Source organism: Trichechus manatus, unplaced genomic scaffold (genome assembly GCF_000243295.1).
Source record: "Trichechus manatus latirostris isolate Lorelei unplaced genomic scaffold, TriManLat1.0 scaffold00009, whole genome shotgun sequence".
NCBI lineage: Eukaryota > Metazoa > Chordata > Mammalia > Sirenia > Trichechidae > Trichechus > Trichechus manatus.
Genome location: NW_004443945.1, coordinates 6,676,516 through 6,692,496, shown reverse-complemented (window position 1 = coordinate 6,692,496; position 15,981 = coordinate 6,676,516). Strand labels below are relative to the sequence as shown.

The following is a 15,981-nucleotide window of genomic DNA, read 5'->3' as shown; positions in this document are numbered from 1 at the left end:
CCAGCCTAAGACATTTGGTACCGAGAGTGGGGTGGCTGAAGTTTTGAAGAGGTTGGAAAAGTGTGAAATTGTCATTGCAGAAAGTGGGAGAGCAAACAGACCACAGAAACAAAATAGTCTTGCCAGGCAGTGTTGTTGGTCTCATCCACTCCCATTGCTTCTACCATCTGTATATTGCTGCTTTACAGTCCATGCATTTTCAATGAGCTCCAGACTCATATATCTAATTGCACATTGTGAGGATTTTTGTTTTCTGTATGTTGATGTGTAATCCATACTGAAAGCTGTGGTCTTTAATCTTCATCAGTAAGTGCTTCAAGTCCTCTTCACTTTCAGCAAACAAGGCTGTGTCATATGCATATCACAGGTAGTTTATGAGTCTTCCTCCAATCCTGATGTCCCCTTCTTCTTCCTATAGTCCAGTTTCTCAAAATATTTGCTCAGCATACATACAGATTGAATAAGTATGATGAAAGGATACAACCCTGACACACACCTTTCCTAATTTTAAACCATCACAATAGCTTTTGAAAATAACTATCTGTTTCTCACTCATGGTGTGAGTTGGTTGTGACTCAGCTGGGCTCACTTGGCTCAAGACTGTGAATCTGGTTTAATTCCAATTCACAATTCACCCATTCTCTTTGGACAAGCAGCATTCTAAGGCACACTCTTCTCATGGCAGATCACAGTAACACAGAGTGGTTGAGCAGAAAGACGTAAAGCCTCTTAAGACTTTAGCTTAGAACTAGTAAACTGTTACTTCTTTCCACATTCTTTTAGCCAAAACAGATCATGACCAAGGCCAGTGTCAATAGGGCAAGGAAATATTCTGCCCATTCTCTGTCACATGGCAGGAAGAAGTGAACCATTGAAAGCAATAATCTCAGCTAACACATGATAGCACTCAATATGTACATATGTTTATCCTACATTATAGCATATTTAAATATATTTTAGATAGTTATTAATATGTACCCCTCTTGCTGTAGTAAGAGCAAAAATTCATTTATTCTGACTGCATAGAATCTACTGTGAATTCTTTATTTAAATAAATGGATGACTGGAAAATGAAGGAATAAACAAGTATTATCATTTTAAGTAATTATTTTCTGTTGAAAAACAATAAATTAATAATCTATAAATAAAATAAATTAATAAATTTTTAAATTTACCTCAGTTTTGGCTGGTTCCCCTCCCCCCCCTCCCCGGCATGAGGATTAGAATGAATTTACTTCTGGTTTGGCCTTACCTTGAGAGCGAAGCAAGTCTCAACTTTATGGATCATTGCTTCTTATAAACTCCCCTTATAAACTCTGGGTAATACCTGAGCATTTTTTTCTGAAAACCAAAGCTCATATCTCAAGTTTAATAAGTCTTGTTAGTGCCATCAAGGCAAAAGTAGCTCTAATGCTCTGCTGAGTATGTTCACCACTATCCTTTCCTCCCTGTGATTATGTCCTCATAAATCCTTATTATCAAAATGGCTCTTATAAGTTTCTGAGAAAACTCCATAAAATATCTTACCAGAATATTATGTTAATTTCAGAGGGAAGGTGTCTTAATCTATCTAACCATGCATGTTAGTGGAAACAAAATCATGTTTAACCATTACTGTACAGATATTTCAAACATATTGGAATATGTTTTCTTTTAAACAGTCTATGAAAAATGTGTTTCAAACACTGGAAAAGTCTTTCATAATTTATTTTATACATCTTTAAATTTTTTTGCCAATTTGTACAAATGAGTTTCTGATAAATATTTATTTATATATTTGTGAATATGTTTTCTCAGATATTTTTCCTGTTTCAATCATTTCTTGAAATTATCCCTACCTGGAATCCTTTTCTTGTTTTATAAGTGGGACAATTTATTTCTCATTGTAAGTTATAAGCCTGTTTGTCTTAGGCTGGGTTCTCTATTGAAGCAAAACCAGTAGAGTGTATAAATATATACATATAGAGATTTATATCAAGGAAACAGCTCATGTGATTGTAGAGGCTAGAATTAGCAGAAGGAGAAGAGATGAAGGCTGAGGGGGCAGTGAGCCACCATAGGCCCCACCCACACCTGTACGACTCAGCAGATTCCATCATGGGGGTGATCGCATATCAAATTTCAACAGGGAAGTGATCACAGCATTATACAACTGTCAAAACACTGAGAATCATCACCTAGCCAAGTTGACATACAATCTTAACCATCACAGTCTACCCTTGTCAACTTGGCACCTGTACACACTCCCGAAACCATACATAATCTCTGAGAAAAGACAATTACAAATTCATACTTGCACCTAAAATGATACAACTAACATGAGTATAATTGAAAATGCACTAGCCCCGTTAAACATCTTATATTTTATAAGTGAAGGAAGCAAAAATATTTGATGCACACATACAAAGGAGAAATACTTATAATAATTACAGTCCCCATTTCTGCCACTGGTCACATGGCTGTAACTGGTATTTAGAACTACCCTCTTCCACCACCCATTCTGTATTCCCTTTACTCTCAGCAACCACCTCAGCTGGTCATGGTTCTTTGCCTGGTGGTGTGACCCAAATCTTCATTCCTGAACGGTCTGGGCCATTAGTAGTTATGTTGGAATTGGGTTGCTGTAGTTTTCCATTGACTTTAATCACAGGACATGGTAGTACTAAGAGATGCCCTAAGAGATCTCCTGCATTCCAGACATACTCTTCTTTGCCTCAATTATGTTATATCAATCTGATTTCCTCTTGGTAATCAGGATCAATGACACCAGCCAGTATGGTAACTCCTTTCTTTACCTGTTGACCCAGAGGCATAAGAGCCCAAAGTAGCTAGGTGGCATTCTTAGCTTCCAATTCAATGGAATCAGTGATGTGTCTTCAGGTAGGAGTATTCCTCCCTTTGGAACTAAGACCTCTAGACCTGCAGAGCTTAAGGTCATGGGGACAGGAAGCAAAAATCTTGCCAGTGGGTCACTAGGGGTAATAGTGAGCTCTCCCACTGCCATTTCCACCCCTTGACTCCTGTACCCATGAATCCTAGCTATGGGAGAAACAGCACCTACATTGAATGCTAGTCTAGAGCATATACAGCCTCCTGCAGAACATTGCCCCAACTCTGCAAGGTATTGCCAGCTAGCTGGCACCATAATTGTGTCTTTAGAAGGCCATTCCATCATTCTATCAAGCCAGCTGCTTCAGGATGATGGGGAACATAGTAAGACCAGGGAATTCCATGAGCATGGGCCCACTGCTGCACTTCATTTGCTGTGAAGTGAGTCCCTTGATCTGAGATAATGCTGTGTGGGATACTATGACAGTGGATAAGGCATTTTATAAAACCACAGATGGTAGTTTTTATAGAAGCACTGTGTGCAGGGAAGGCAAATCCATATCCAGAGTAACTGTCTATTTCAGTGAGGACAAAATGCTGCCCTTACCATGATGGAAGTGGTCCAATGTAATCAACTTGCCACCAGGTTGCTGGCTGATCACCTCAAGGGGTGGTGCCATATCGGGGACTCAGTGTTGCTCTCTGCTGCTGGCAGATTGGGCACTCAACAGTGGCTGTAGCCAAGTCAGCCTTGGTAAGCGGAAGTCCATGTTGCTGGGCCATGCATAACTTCCATCCCTGCCACCATGGCCACTTTGTTCATGAACCCATTGAGCAATGACAGGAGTAGCTGGGGAAAGAGGATGAATGGTTTCCACAGAACATCCTATCCACTTGATTGTTAAAATCATCCTTTGCTGAGGTCACCCTTTGGTAAGCATTCACATAAGACACAAATATCTTCACTTCTTTGGCCCATTCAGAAAGGTCTATCCACATACCTCTTCCCCATATATCCTTGTCTCCAGTTTTCCAATCATATTCCTTCCAAGTCCCTGACCATCCAGCCAAACCATTGGCCACAGCTCATGAATCAGTATATAATTGCACATCTGGAATTTCTCCTTCTGTCTTAGGCTGGGTTCTCTAGAGAAGTAAACCAGTAAAGTGTATAAATATATATAGAGAGAGAAATTATATCAAGGAAACAGCTCACGTGATTGTAGAGGCTAGAACGTCCCAAGTCTGTGGATCAGGGTAGAGGCCTCTCCCAAGTCACACAGCTGCAGAAGCTGGCAAGCCCAAGACTGGCATGTCAGAGAGCCGGGCTCCCACTCACAGGCTGTTCAGATCAACGAATCCCAGGTTCGGCAGATAAGCTGACGGCTCAAGTTCCAAGAACGGGAGATGAGATGATAGGAAGAAGCCACAGGATCCAGAGAGAGCAAAAAGCCAGAAAGTCTGCTTATATACAGATGCGGGCCACACCCCAAAGGAGACTCCCTTTTATCTGATTGGCTACTCACAGTATATTCAATCATGGGAGTGATTATATTAAAACACCGAGAATCATGGCCCAGCCAAGTTGACACACAATCTTAACCATCATACCTTCCAAGAAAAGTGAACAACCAGGTGCACTGCTCAAAGTTCTGCCCATTGAGAGGATTTAACTTATTCACTGTTCTTCAGGGAGGTCCCAGAAAGGGGCTGTAGTGCTGCTGCTCTCCACTTTCAAGTGGTGCCTGCATATCACGCAGAACCGTCTATAAACTAGGCATGAGTTTTCTCTTCTTCAGTAAACTGAACATAAGTAACTCCCCATGAGGCCATAGATGCAGACTGGGAAATGGAAGGTAATGTGACAGGAGTGGAGACCATGGGCATTTTGGCCACTTCCTCATGCAACTTATTTGTGCTTTCAGGTCCTGCTCGGGCCCAAACTCGTATATACTACTTCCATTTAATGATGAAGTGCTGCTGTGAACGTCCAAATTTATGACTCTGTGGGCAGTTCAGGATGGGCAGCTCAGGCTGCATGGTGACTTTGTGTCCCACGGTTAAGTGTTCAGTCTCTACTAAGGCCCAGTAACAAGCAAAAAGCTGTTTCTCAAAAAAAGAGTAGTTATCTGCAGAGGATGACACGGCTTTGATCCAAAATCCTAATGGTCTGTGCTGTGATTCACCAATAGGGGACTGCAAAAGACTGCAAACAGCATCTCTATCTGTCATGGACACTTCAAGCACCATTAGATCAGCTGAATCATATGGCCCAAGTGGCAGAGTGGCTTGCACAGCAGCCTGAACCTGTTATAGACCCTTCTCTTGTTCTGGGCCCCACTCAAAACTAGCAGCTTTTCGAGTCACTTGATAAATAAGCCAGAGTAACACACCCAGATGAGGAATATGTTGCCTCCAAAATCCAAAGAGGCCCACTAGGTGCTGTGCCTCCATTTTAGTTGTGGGAGCAGCCAGATGTAATAATTTACTCTTCACTTTAGAAGGAGTATCTCCACATGCTCCATACCACTGGACCCCTAGAAATTTCACTGAGGTGGAAGGTGCCTGAATTTTTGTGGCATTAATTTCCCACCCTCTAGCACACAAACGTTTTACCAATAAGTCCAGAGTCATTGACACTTCTTCCTTACTAGGTCCAATAAGCATAATGTCATCAATGTAATGGACCAGGATGACAACTCGTGGAAGGGAAAGGCAATCAAGGTCCCTGTGGAGTAAATTATGACATAGGGCTGGAGAGTTGATGTAGCTGTGAGGCAGGTAAGTGAAGGTGTATTGCTGGCCTTGCCAGCTGAAGGCAAACTGCTTCTGGTGGTCCTTGAAACAGGTATGGAGAAAATGACATTAGTCAGATCAATAGCTGCATACCAAGTACCAGGAGATATATTAATTTGCTCAAGCAATGAAACTACATCTGGAACAGCAGCTGAAATCAGAGTCACCATTTGATTCGATAATCTACTGTCATTCTCCAAGATCCATCTGTTTTTTGCACAGGCCAAATAGGCAAGTTGAATGTGGATGTGGTGGGAATCACCACCCCTGCATCCTTCAAGTCCTTGACGGTGACAGTAATCTCTGCAATCCCTCCAGGAATGTGGTATTGCTTTTGGTTTATTATTTTCCTAGGTAGGGGCAGTTCTAATGGCTTCCACTTGGCTTTTCCTACCATAATAGCCCTTACTCTATTTGTCAGGGATCCAATGTGGGGGTTCTGCCAGTTGCTGAGTACATCTATTCCAATTATGCATTCTGGAACTGGGGAAATCACTACAGGATATGTTCAGGGACACACTGGCTCTACTGTGAGACAGACATGAGCCAAGACTCCATTAATAACCTGACCTCCATATGTCCCCACTCTGACTGGTGGGCCACAATGATGTTTTGGGTCTCTGGAATTAGTGTTAGTTCAAAGCCAATATCCAGTAATCCCCAAAAAGCCTAATTATTTCCTTTTCCCCAATGAACAGTCACTCTCGTAAAAGGCCGTAGATCGTTTTGGGGGAGGCTAAGAGAAAGATTAAAAGTAAAAATTTTTGGCATTGTAATGGAGTCCTTCCTCAAGGGGACCTGGCCTCCTGTTCATTCAAGGGGTTGTGGGTCTTGAAATTCGCTCAAGTCTGGGAATTGATTGAGGGACCATGACTTTCTATTCTGGTGATTCAAGTTAGACTGCTGTTCAGCTGACCTAGAATTCATCTGTTTGTACAGATCAAGTAAATATTTAGTAGATTTCCCATCTATTTCACTCCTAGAGACACCATGACCAAGTAGCCAAGGCCATAAACCCATAGGAGTCAGACTATATTTTGATTGCTGCCTTGACTCCACTGTCCGTTACTGTAACCATGCCCACCTTGTCTTTGTTGATTGAGTGCCACCACTTGGCCCCTACTACCATGGGGTCCAGTCAGCTCCATTGTAGCTAGGTGTCTTAATTCATTTAGGGCAGTTCCCACTGTCAAATCTGATTTACATAAAATAGCGATCACAGCAGTCTTCAAGGATACTGGAGCTCCCTTCACAAATTTTTTCCTCACGGCTGTGGTAAAAGGTGTGTCCTCTGGGTATTCCATGTGTGGATCTCTGGGTCTAACCTGATAAATCCACTCTATCATGCCAATTTCCCTAAACATATGGATACCTTCTTCTACAGTATACCGAGGCAGGTCTGGCACTTCAACTTGATTTAGTGTAGGCCACCTTGTAATCCATGCTTCAGCAACCCAACCAAATAAACTATTTGATCCTTTCCTAACTTTTAGAGCTGAAACACTGAATGAACAATCTGTGCTTAGTGGACCCATATCAATAAACTCAGATTGACCCATCTTTATGTTCCTTGCACTGTCATCCCACACCCTTAATAGCCATTCCCACACATATTCCCCAGATTTCTGTTTGTACATATTAGAAAACTCAAGTAGTTCTTTTGGACTGTAGAGAACCTCCTCTTTGTACTTTACCTTTTGGGGCTCGCTGGGGCTTAAGTGCAGTTATAGGTCTAGAAGCCAGAATGGGTAGTATGGAATTGTTTGAGAATATTGAGCATTATCTTGTAAACCATCTGCCTCAGGTGATGCCGCAGGCAATGACTAGGGCAAGGGCTCTTTAGAAGCAGTTGGGCTATGGCTAATCTCATTAGATGGGAATGGAAGGGCTAATGGTTTTTTGGGCAAGGTGGTGTAACAGACAAACATGAAGTAATCTCTTTAGATGGGAGTGGTTCTGTTGGCAGGAGTGATTCAACAGAATTTAGGGGCTCAGTGTCTCCAGCTTCCTGATTATCTTCCCATATGTCCCCACCCCAAGTTTCAGGATCCCATTTCTTCCCAATCAATGCCTTTACTTTAACTTCAGACACTTCTCAAGGTTGGCAATTGAGCTGGTGTTGTAATTCAGCCACTCTTACAATAAGAGTCTGGGTCTGGATTTTGGCAATTTCAGCTCTGTTTCTACAAGAAATAAGGCTTTCCACAGATGAAGAGGAATTTTTGGATTTTGGACTTGGAGTTAAGACTTTTGCTGTGATATGATGAGATGAATATGTTTTGCATGTTGCAAGGACATGAATTTTGGGGGGCCAAAGGGTGAAGTGTCATGGATTGAATTGTGTCCCAAAAAAATATCTGTCAACTTGACTGGGTCATGATTCCCAGTATTATATAATTGTGTACCATTTTGTAATCTGATGTGATTTTCTTATGTGTTGCAAATTCAATCACTATGATCTAACAAGATGGTTTAGCGGCAGTTATACTGATGAGTTATACAGGATTGGATAGAGTCTTAATCCAGTCTCTTTTGAGATATAAAAGAGAAAAGGGAGCAGAGATGCATGGGGACCTCATACCACCAAGAAAGCAGTGCCGGGAGCAGAGCACGTCCTTTGGACCTGAGGTTCCTGCACTGAGATGCTTCCAGACCAAGAGAAGACTGATGACAAGGACCTTCCCCCAGACCCGACAGAGAAAGAAAGCCTTCCCCTGGAGCAGCGCCCTGAATTCGGACTTCTAGCCAACTGGGCTGTGAGAGAATAAATTGCTCTTTGTTAAAGCCAAAAAAAAAAAAGAAAGAAATAAGGCTTTCCTTCAAAGCACAAGCGGAAACCTTGAGGTCATGTATGTAGCACTTGAACTTTGACTCTGAAGCCCTGAGCACATCTCTTTCTTTCACCAGTTTGTCTACCGAAAGTAGGACCAACCAACCAGCTTCCTTATACTGCTCATTCTGACAAAACTATAGAAAGATACTACACATGTGTTCACCCAGAGACTTGCCTTTCACCAGTACCTGATCTACTGGTGGTGATACCTTGCATATTTGTATTGCCACCTCACGCCATGGATTAGCAGTGCCCTCTTACTGCAGGAAGCAGAGTTATCAACATCTTTGAGACTCACCAGAGTTGAGAACCAATTTAGAAAACTCATCCTTACAAGTTTGTTTCTCTAGAACCACTCTCGGTACCAAATGTCTTAGGCTGGGTTCTCTAGAGAAGCAAAACCAGTAAAGCGTATAAATATATAGAGAGAGAGATTTAATTCAAGGAAACAGCTCATGCGATTGTAGAGGCTAGCATGTCCCAAGTCCATGGATCAGGGTAGAGAGAGGCCTCTCCCAATTCACGCGGCCATAGAAGCTAGCGAACCCAAGGTCAGCAGTTTGGAGAGCAGGACTCCCACTCACAGGCTATGAAGGTTGACGAATTCCAAGATCAGCAGACAAGACCACAAAGTTTCTCCTGATTCACTTAGCTGCAGGGGCTGGCAAACTCAAGATCAGCAGGTTGGGGAGAAGGACTCTTGCTAGCAGGCTGTGAAGATCAATGAATTCCAAGATTGACAGGCAAGCTGCTAGCTCAAGTCCCAAGAACTGGAGATGAGGTGACAAGAGGCAGCTGCTGGGTCTGGAACAAGCCAAAAACCTTGGCAAGGCAAGCAGGAATGCAGTAGCTGGTGAAGGGAGGAGAGATGAAGGCTGAGGGGGCAGTGAGCCACCACAGGCCTGCCCCCATTGGTACCACTCAGCAGTTTCCATTATGGGGGTGACTGCATATCACATTTCAACAGGGAAGTGATCACAACATTATACAACTGCCAAAACACTGAGAATCATGGCCTAGCCAAGTTGACATACAATCTTAACCATCACACTGTTCCTGTCAGGTCCCAAACCTATGCTAAATGGCTGATTTAAGCACATCTACTACAACCCTTTGGCACTTAATTATCCTTTTTCCTCATTTGGCCCTGATTTTTGTTTCCAGTTATTATAACTGGGCTTTATCCTAAGTCCCAAAACAATCTCTCTATGATTTAGTTGTGGAAACTGGATCTCTGTGTTGTTTCCTGTCCCTGATCTATCACGGACTGCAACCGCTCTGTCAGTACTATTTGTTGTTATTGATATCCTGTCATTTGGATCCTAATCATACTTCCTAACTCATTTGTACTGCTGTAACTTGCTGAGGGCCTATCACCTATCTGGCTCTCAGCCTGGCAGGAAGCATTTCTGAGTGTCTCCTTGTTTTGTGACTAATGGCATTTGCATGAAAAAAAGATTATCCAGACCGTATTTTCAGCACTATACATCCAAATTACTTAGCAGCACGTTTGACATACTCATATTTGTTTGAAACCCAGTGGGACACATGAGAACTAGGGAGGAAAGAGAATTCATGAGAAACCCTTAGGGGTAATAGATTTATTATTAGTAGAAACATATTCATTTAGTTGTTGCCTTTACATAGACCAGTTGAATAAGAAAAAGATCAAGTTTATTTTATCTATTCTAAACTTTCATGGTCTATACAAAATTCTCAGAATTGTTAAAATATAATAAACCAGGACTAAAGGAATACCTTAATTATTCAAGCACTGTCTAATTCACACTTTAAAATGTGACATCATAAATATTTTACATTTTTTCAAAGAAAGGCACAGATGTCTTCAACAAATGCAATGATCATCAATGAACTCTATCTTTGGAGGAATGTTGAAAACTGTACTTGATGATTAATCATACATGATTGGTACATAATTTAGTTTCCATGCTTTTCATTTCTAAACTATAAGTTTGAATCAATTTTGCTTGGCTATACCGACCAGCAGTTAACTACTCAAATGGGAATGCTTGTGCATTTTTAAATTAGAATGTTTAGTGAAAATAATTTTGAAGTCAACAGTAAATAAATACAGTATTAATTTATCTCTACAGTTCAGTGGTACAAAGTAAAATGTTTTTTTTTCAGTGTAATTTCCACCAGTTCTCAGAAGTCTTATTAAATTGCTATAGGTTTGTGTGTGGTTTTGTGGTAGTGAAATGTAATTTTATGAATAAAAGCTAAGAATTATTCTTAATATCTTTGTTATCCCTATCTCTTACATCCAATTCCACAACAAAAGTAGATTCTATCCCCAAAATATATCATAAATTCATCCATATTTTCCCATCTCTAATTTCCTCAGTTTAATCTAAGCTAGCATTGAATTTCATAAGAACTATTACAATATTTTCCTGAAGGTTTTCCTTGCTTCCATTCTTGCCTACACTACCAGCATTCTATTATTATTTACAAAAATAATATTTATCATATAATGAAAATAAATATTTATTTGCAGATATTCACATCCCTTCAATTTTAGAGACAAGAATTTTCCAATGATTAGTGATATTGATTGTGACGTATTTTAAAAAATAACATGTGATTCATAAAATTCAGTTTGATAGAAATATATTTCCTAATATTAAAATCTTCTCTGTATTATCAAGAAATAAGTATGCTTTGAGAACATTATCTCATTTGTCTAAAAAGCTGTCTGCAAACCTAATCAACATCGCAAGATTTAAATTGTCTTTCACTGAAAATTTAAAACACCTTAAAATTACTTTAAAAATTGATTTTGATTTGACTTCACAACATCCTAAACTCAGCTGATCACCATAAATAATTCTGACTATGCACATTACCCAAATCATTGCCACTGAGTTGATTCCAACTCATAGCGACCCTGTAGGACAGGGTAGAACTGCCCCACAGGGTTTCCAAGGCTGTAAATCTTTACAGAAACAGACAACCACATGTTTCTCCCATGGAGCAGCTGGTGGATTCAAACAACTGACCCTTTGGGTGGTAGCCAAGTGCTTAACCACTGTACCATCAGGCTTCTCCTCTGACTATAGAGGCTATATATGGGTTGGTTGGTTTTATACAAAAGCAATTACAATATTTTCTTAATATACTGTGAAAATATTAGCTCTTCACCAATTAAAATCTAGATTATATCATCTTTTTTTACTTCAAAGGAAAAATGAGAGAGTTATAATAAGAATTATTGTAAACAATCCATTATTAAGATTATCCCCATATGAATTCTTTGCCTAAATTTTTAATAATTAAATATAGTCCCTATCCAACCAGGAAGGCTAAAAAAAAAAACAAAAGTAAGACTCAACATTTCAAACAAAATGATTTTATTTTGTGCTGTTTTCAACTCTCTGTATCACTATTTAGGACATATATTTACAGCCATGAGCCCAGTGTGAGAAAAAGTAATATTATTCATTTATTTAAAAAAAAAATCAAATCCGCTGTAATTTTAAGTCCCCATATTGCTAGACTGGTGATAAATTCAACTTCAATGAATTATGAGACTTCATTATAGATCCTCTTTCCCTATTCTGTTGTGTTCTTGTCCAGAAAAAAAAAATTTTTTTAGAATTCTCTAATATCTGATTTTTTTTCCCAGTTACTGTTGAGTTTTCCATTATCTAAATTCATAAGGTTCTTTGAAATTGTGGCTTGGTTATTCCTGTGATATCACTAGATTCAGTGAAAATGAATTGCAGACAGCTTATATATTTATTTTGAGGTTATTAAAAGTTGACCTTACCTAAAGCTCTACATTATAACACTTTCATTCATTCATTTTTCAATCCTTGTTTACTTTTAACAAATATTATGCTATGCATTGAGTTGTAGAGGTAAAGGCAATACTGACTGATCAAAAAGCTCATAGACTAGAGAATGAGATATTCGAGTAAGCATACAATTATATAAAGTTTGATAAATACTCTGATAGTATATTATCAGGTTAAATTTGCAAGCAGTTAACCTAACATATGGCAGATGTTAGTGGATGGAGGAAAAAAGATGCATTTCTAGAAGTGACTTTTAAAATAATTACTACACAATAATAGTTTTACTAGGGTTTGGGAAAGAATTTCAAGGAAGAAAATTACAAAGAAATAACAATGTGGTACTAAAAAAGAACTGCAAACATCTAATTATGTTTAGAGTATAAGATAATTGGGAATAGATGGCAAGATAAATTCATTCACCAGGTATGTGACAATAAGAAATTATTTTCCATGATCATTAAGAGTGTGAATTTTTACTATGAAGGGTTTTTAAGAACAATGTATGTCAGAATAATATGTGCATTTTAGAAAGTGAGAGTTTTTTTTAATTTCTACTTCAAGTAAAGTGGTAATTAAAATCATTTTTCAGGTTGTTGCTGGCAAAGAAGAGTGAATATGTACTCTATTGAAGTAAAATCAAGGAAATTTATTGAAGGTTCAAGAACAGTCCAGACTGGGGAGACATCTGATCTCATAAAATGAAACAAATGCTTTCAAAAAGGGGAGGGGAAAGAGAGTATTTTCATGTGGTAAAATCAGGAACTAACAGTGCAAAATCTATGATTGGTGCTTGGTGAGGTAAGGCAGTCAGAGGCGGGATTTCTTAAAGTGGGGATCTTAACGTGATTGGTTGAAATGGTCTTTTTTGATTAGTTATAACTTGATGACTGTAGGGGGGCAGTTACAGGGTGATTGCAAGACATTCCTTTCTGGAAACATAGAGGTTAGATACTCTGTTTGTATCATGGCTCCTTGGGAACAAGCTGACAACACTTTTTCTTAGCTTGGTTTCAGAGAAAATCTTTCCTTAGTTACAAGATTAAGTCCGTATAAAGGTTACAAGTTAACAAAAGCAGTAAATTACTGATCCAAAGTCTGGACTACCCAGTCTTACCATCAAGCACTCCAAAAGTTAGGGCTTTTACATTGCCAACACATTCTATGGAACTATGCGTTAAATGGCTGATTGGAAACTCCATACCAAATGATTATTTTTGCCCTATGCTGTGTATGTATGTATGTAAGTGTGAAGGGAAGATCATGTTTGTTTTTTCTTCTACAATGTTCAGTAGCAAGAGGCTGCGTAAATATAACTTAGACTTCATGGCCATGATGGTGAGATATATAGGAACATGTTGTAGATTATATCTGGGCAAGGCCATGTTGTCAGTGATTCTTCTGCCTCAGCTGGTTGTTGTTTTATTATACAAAGAGTTGGATTGTGCAGAAGAAATTCATTTATTAATTTAATTCATTATATAAGGGATCGTAAGAAAATCCTTTGCATGCCTTCTAAAACATTTTATCTTCCGACTTACATACTTAACTTTCCTGAGTAAATGAATATCCAAAATTGTAAGATCTTCTGATCTTCATTTAAACACCTAATCATTAGGGTGCTTGCTGACCCTCGGCACTATTCTGTGGATTAACGGTCAGTCAGGGATTCAACTGGAATAGCTGCACTACAGTCCAGCTTGTAGTTGAATATTGTGCAGACTTATGTAAATTATTAAAATTTAAAGATGATAAGAAAGTATATTGAATTTTAGGGACTTTTCCACTTATCCCAGTGACTCTGGAAGTATCTACTAGTATGGGGAATGGCAGAAAATGTAAAAACTTGAGAACCTATTTGTTTATAGGATACCCAGGGGAGCTTATGGGTAAGAACAGAAAAGCTACTGGCCTTAAGAGGCTGCCGACTTCTCCTAGCTCCTATATAGTGGACAAATTCTGACATCCAGCTACTTTAACATTCAAACCCTTCTCGTCCAAGCAGCTTAGCTGCTATTGAAGTTCTAGATGGTAAAATGTATGAAATGGGAAAGATACTACCTACTGCCCAGAACGGTAGTTAGAACTTAATGAAATAGTATATTCTAAAACCCTAGCAAAATGCCTGGCACATAGCCAGGTTCAATAAATCCATGTTTGTTTGTTTTGTTTCCTTTCTTTGCTCCAAGGCAAGTGTTCCAGTCTGTGAATAATTGGTTTCCCATTGGTGAAGTAAATGGTCTAGTAAAGTCAAGAGTATTTTCTTATTTCTTTTAATTTCCAGTAAAAAGCTTTCCCCTGCTTTATGTGAACTACTTTCCAATGGTCACCCGTTTTTCCAATTTTTTACTTCCTGAATAAGCTAATTAAGTTAAGGAATAGCCATTCATCTGTGGCTAACTGATTATCTTTAGAAATAATATCATGAAAAAATCCTCCAGTGCTGGCTGAACACGATTTGTAATTCACATTCAAAACTGATTAGTGTATTTGTTCTGCCTAACTGAGCAAACATACAAAACCACCTCTAAAATTGCTCAGTGCAAGAGAAATTAAACACTGTTAGAAAAAAGTGTCAATATTCCTATTAAGTATTTTGGTTTGAGATAGAGTTAGCCAAATGCACACGAATAAAATCACTTGCATAAAATTCACAAATATTTATATCTAATGCAAAAACAACACTCAAGATTTGACTATAGAGAGAAGCAAAATAAAGAAAAATATACAAATTAATGTCCATATTTATCACCAAGGAGAACAATCAATGCATACTTGTAGTAACCTATGCCCAGTATTACCAATTTCTCATATAAACATTTCAGACATCTCAAGTTTTTATTGTAAAACAAAGATCTCAGTAATTCTTGAGATTCATCATTATAATTCATCTATATTCTTCTTCTTACAAATAAAGAATAGTAATATAGTTAAAATGCTTAACCAAGTAGTTAAGGAAATTGGACTAAATTCATTCAGTTATTGTAAACAGTGCAGCAATTTTTCTGACATTTTAAAGATTTTTGAAGTATTAATGCTATTATAACCACTGGAATTTAGATCAAACATTTTTTTTTAATCAACCAGTATCTTCAAAGTTCCTTTGAACTTAATTATAAATGAATTTAATTTAAACTCTAATAGTCTTCAGTAAATGATTTATTATAACATCTAATGCACATTCTTTTCAATGGTATAATAATTTTCCAGTTCATTGCTGCCATTTGAAAAGGACATAAAAGGTTGGTTCACTTAAAAATATTTTCTTGTTGCTAATGATTTATTGTCATTCTTGCTAAGTATTCCAACTAGTTAATAAAAATTTTTTATTGGTCACTACAGTTAAAAAAATATTTCATTAATTCCATGCCACTGCATCAACCATTTTCTAAAAAAAAAAAAATCTTATCAATTAATAATATTTTTTAATATCAAGATAATAAACAAAGAGGCTAGTGATATGGTCTATGGGATTAAGCAAAACTCAGTCAAAATTCTGCTTTTTCGTGTTCTAATCTGTGACCTTGAACAATTTACATGAGTATAGAGTCTCCCTTTCCTTATATTTGCAAGTTAATTTATAAACTTTTCATGATGATTTCTGGTCAAAAGAATGATCTGCATGAATAAAGAGCAAGAACTCCATATCTATGTATACTTTACCTAAATTCTCTGGTTGTTACTTTTCTGTGAATTGGGAAGGACATA

At 38.3% G+C, this 15,981-nt stretch overlaps 1 pseudogene; it reads right to left on the bottom strand.

Annotated features, from left to right (window-relative positions):
• Positions 1–2,426: 2,426 nt before the first annotated feature.
• LOC101355573 (uncharacterized) overlaps positions 2,427–15,981 on the bottom strand; it is a 43,571-nt pseudogene continuing 30,016 nt past the window's right edge.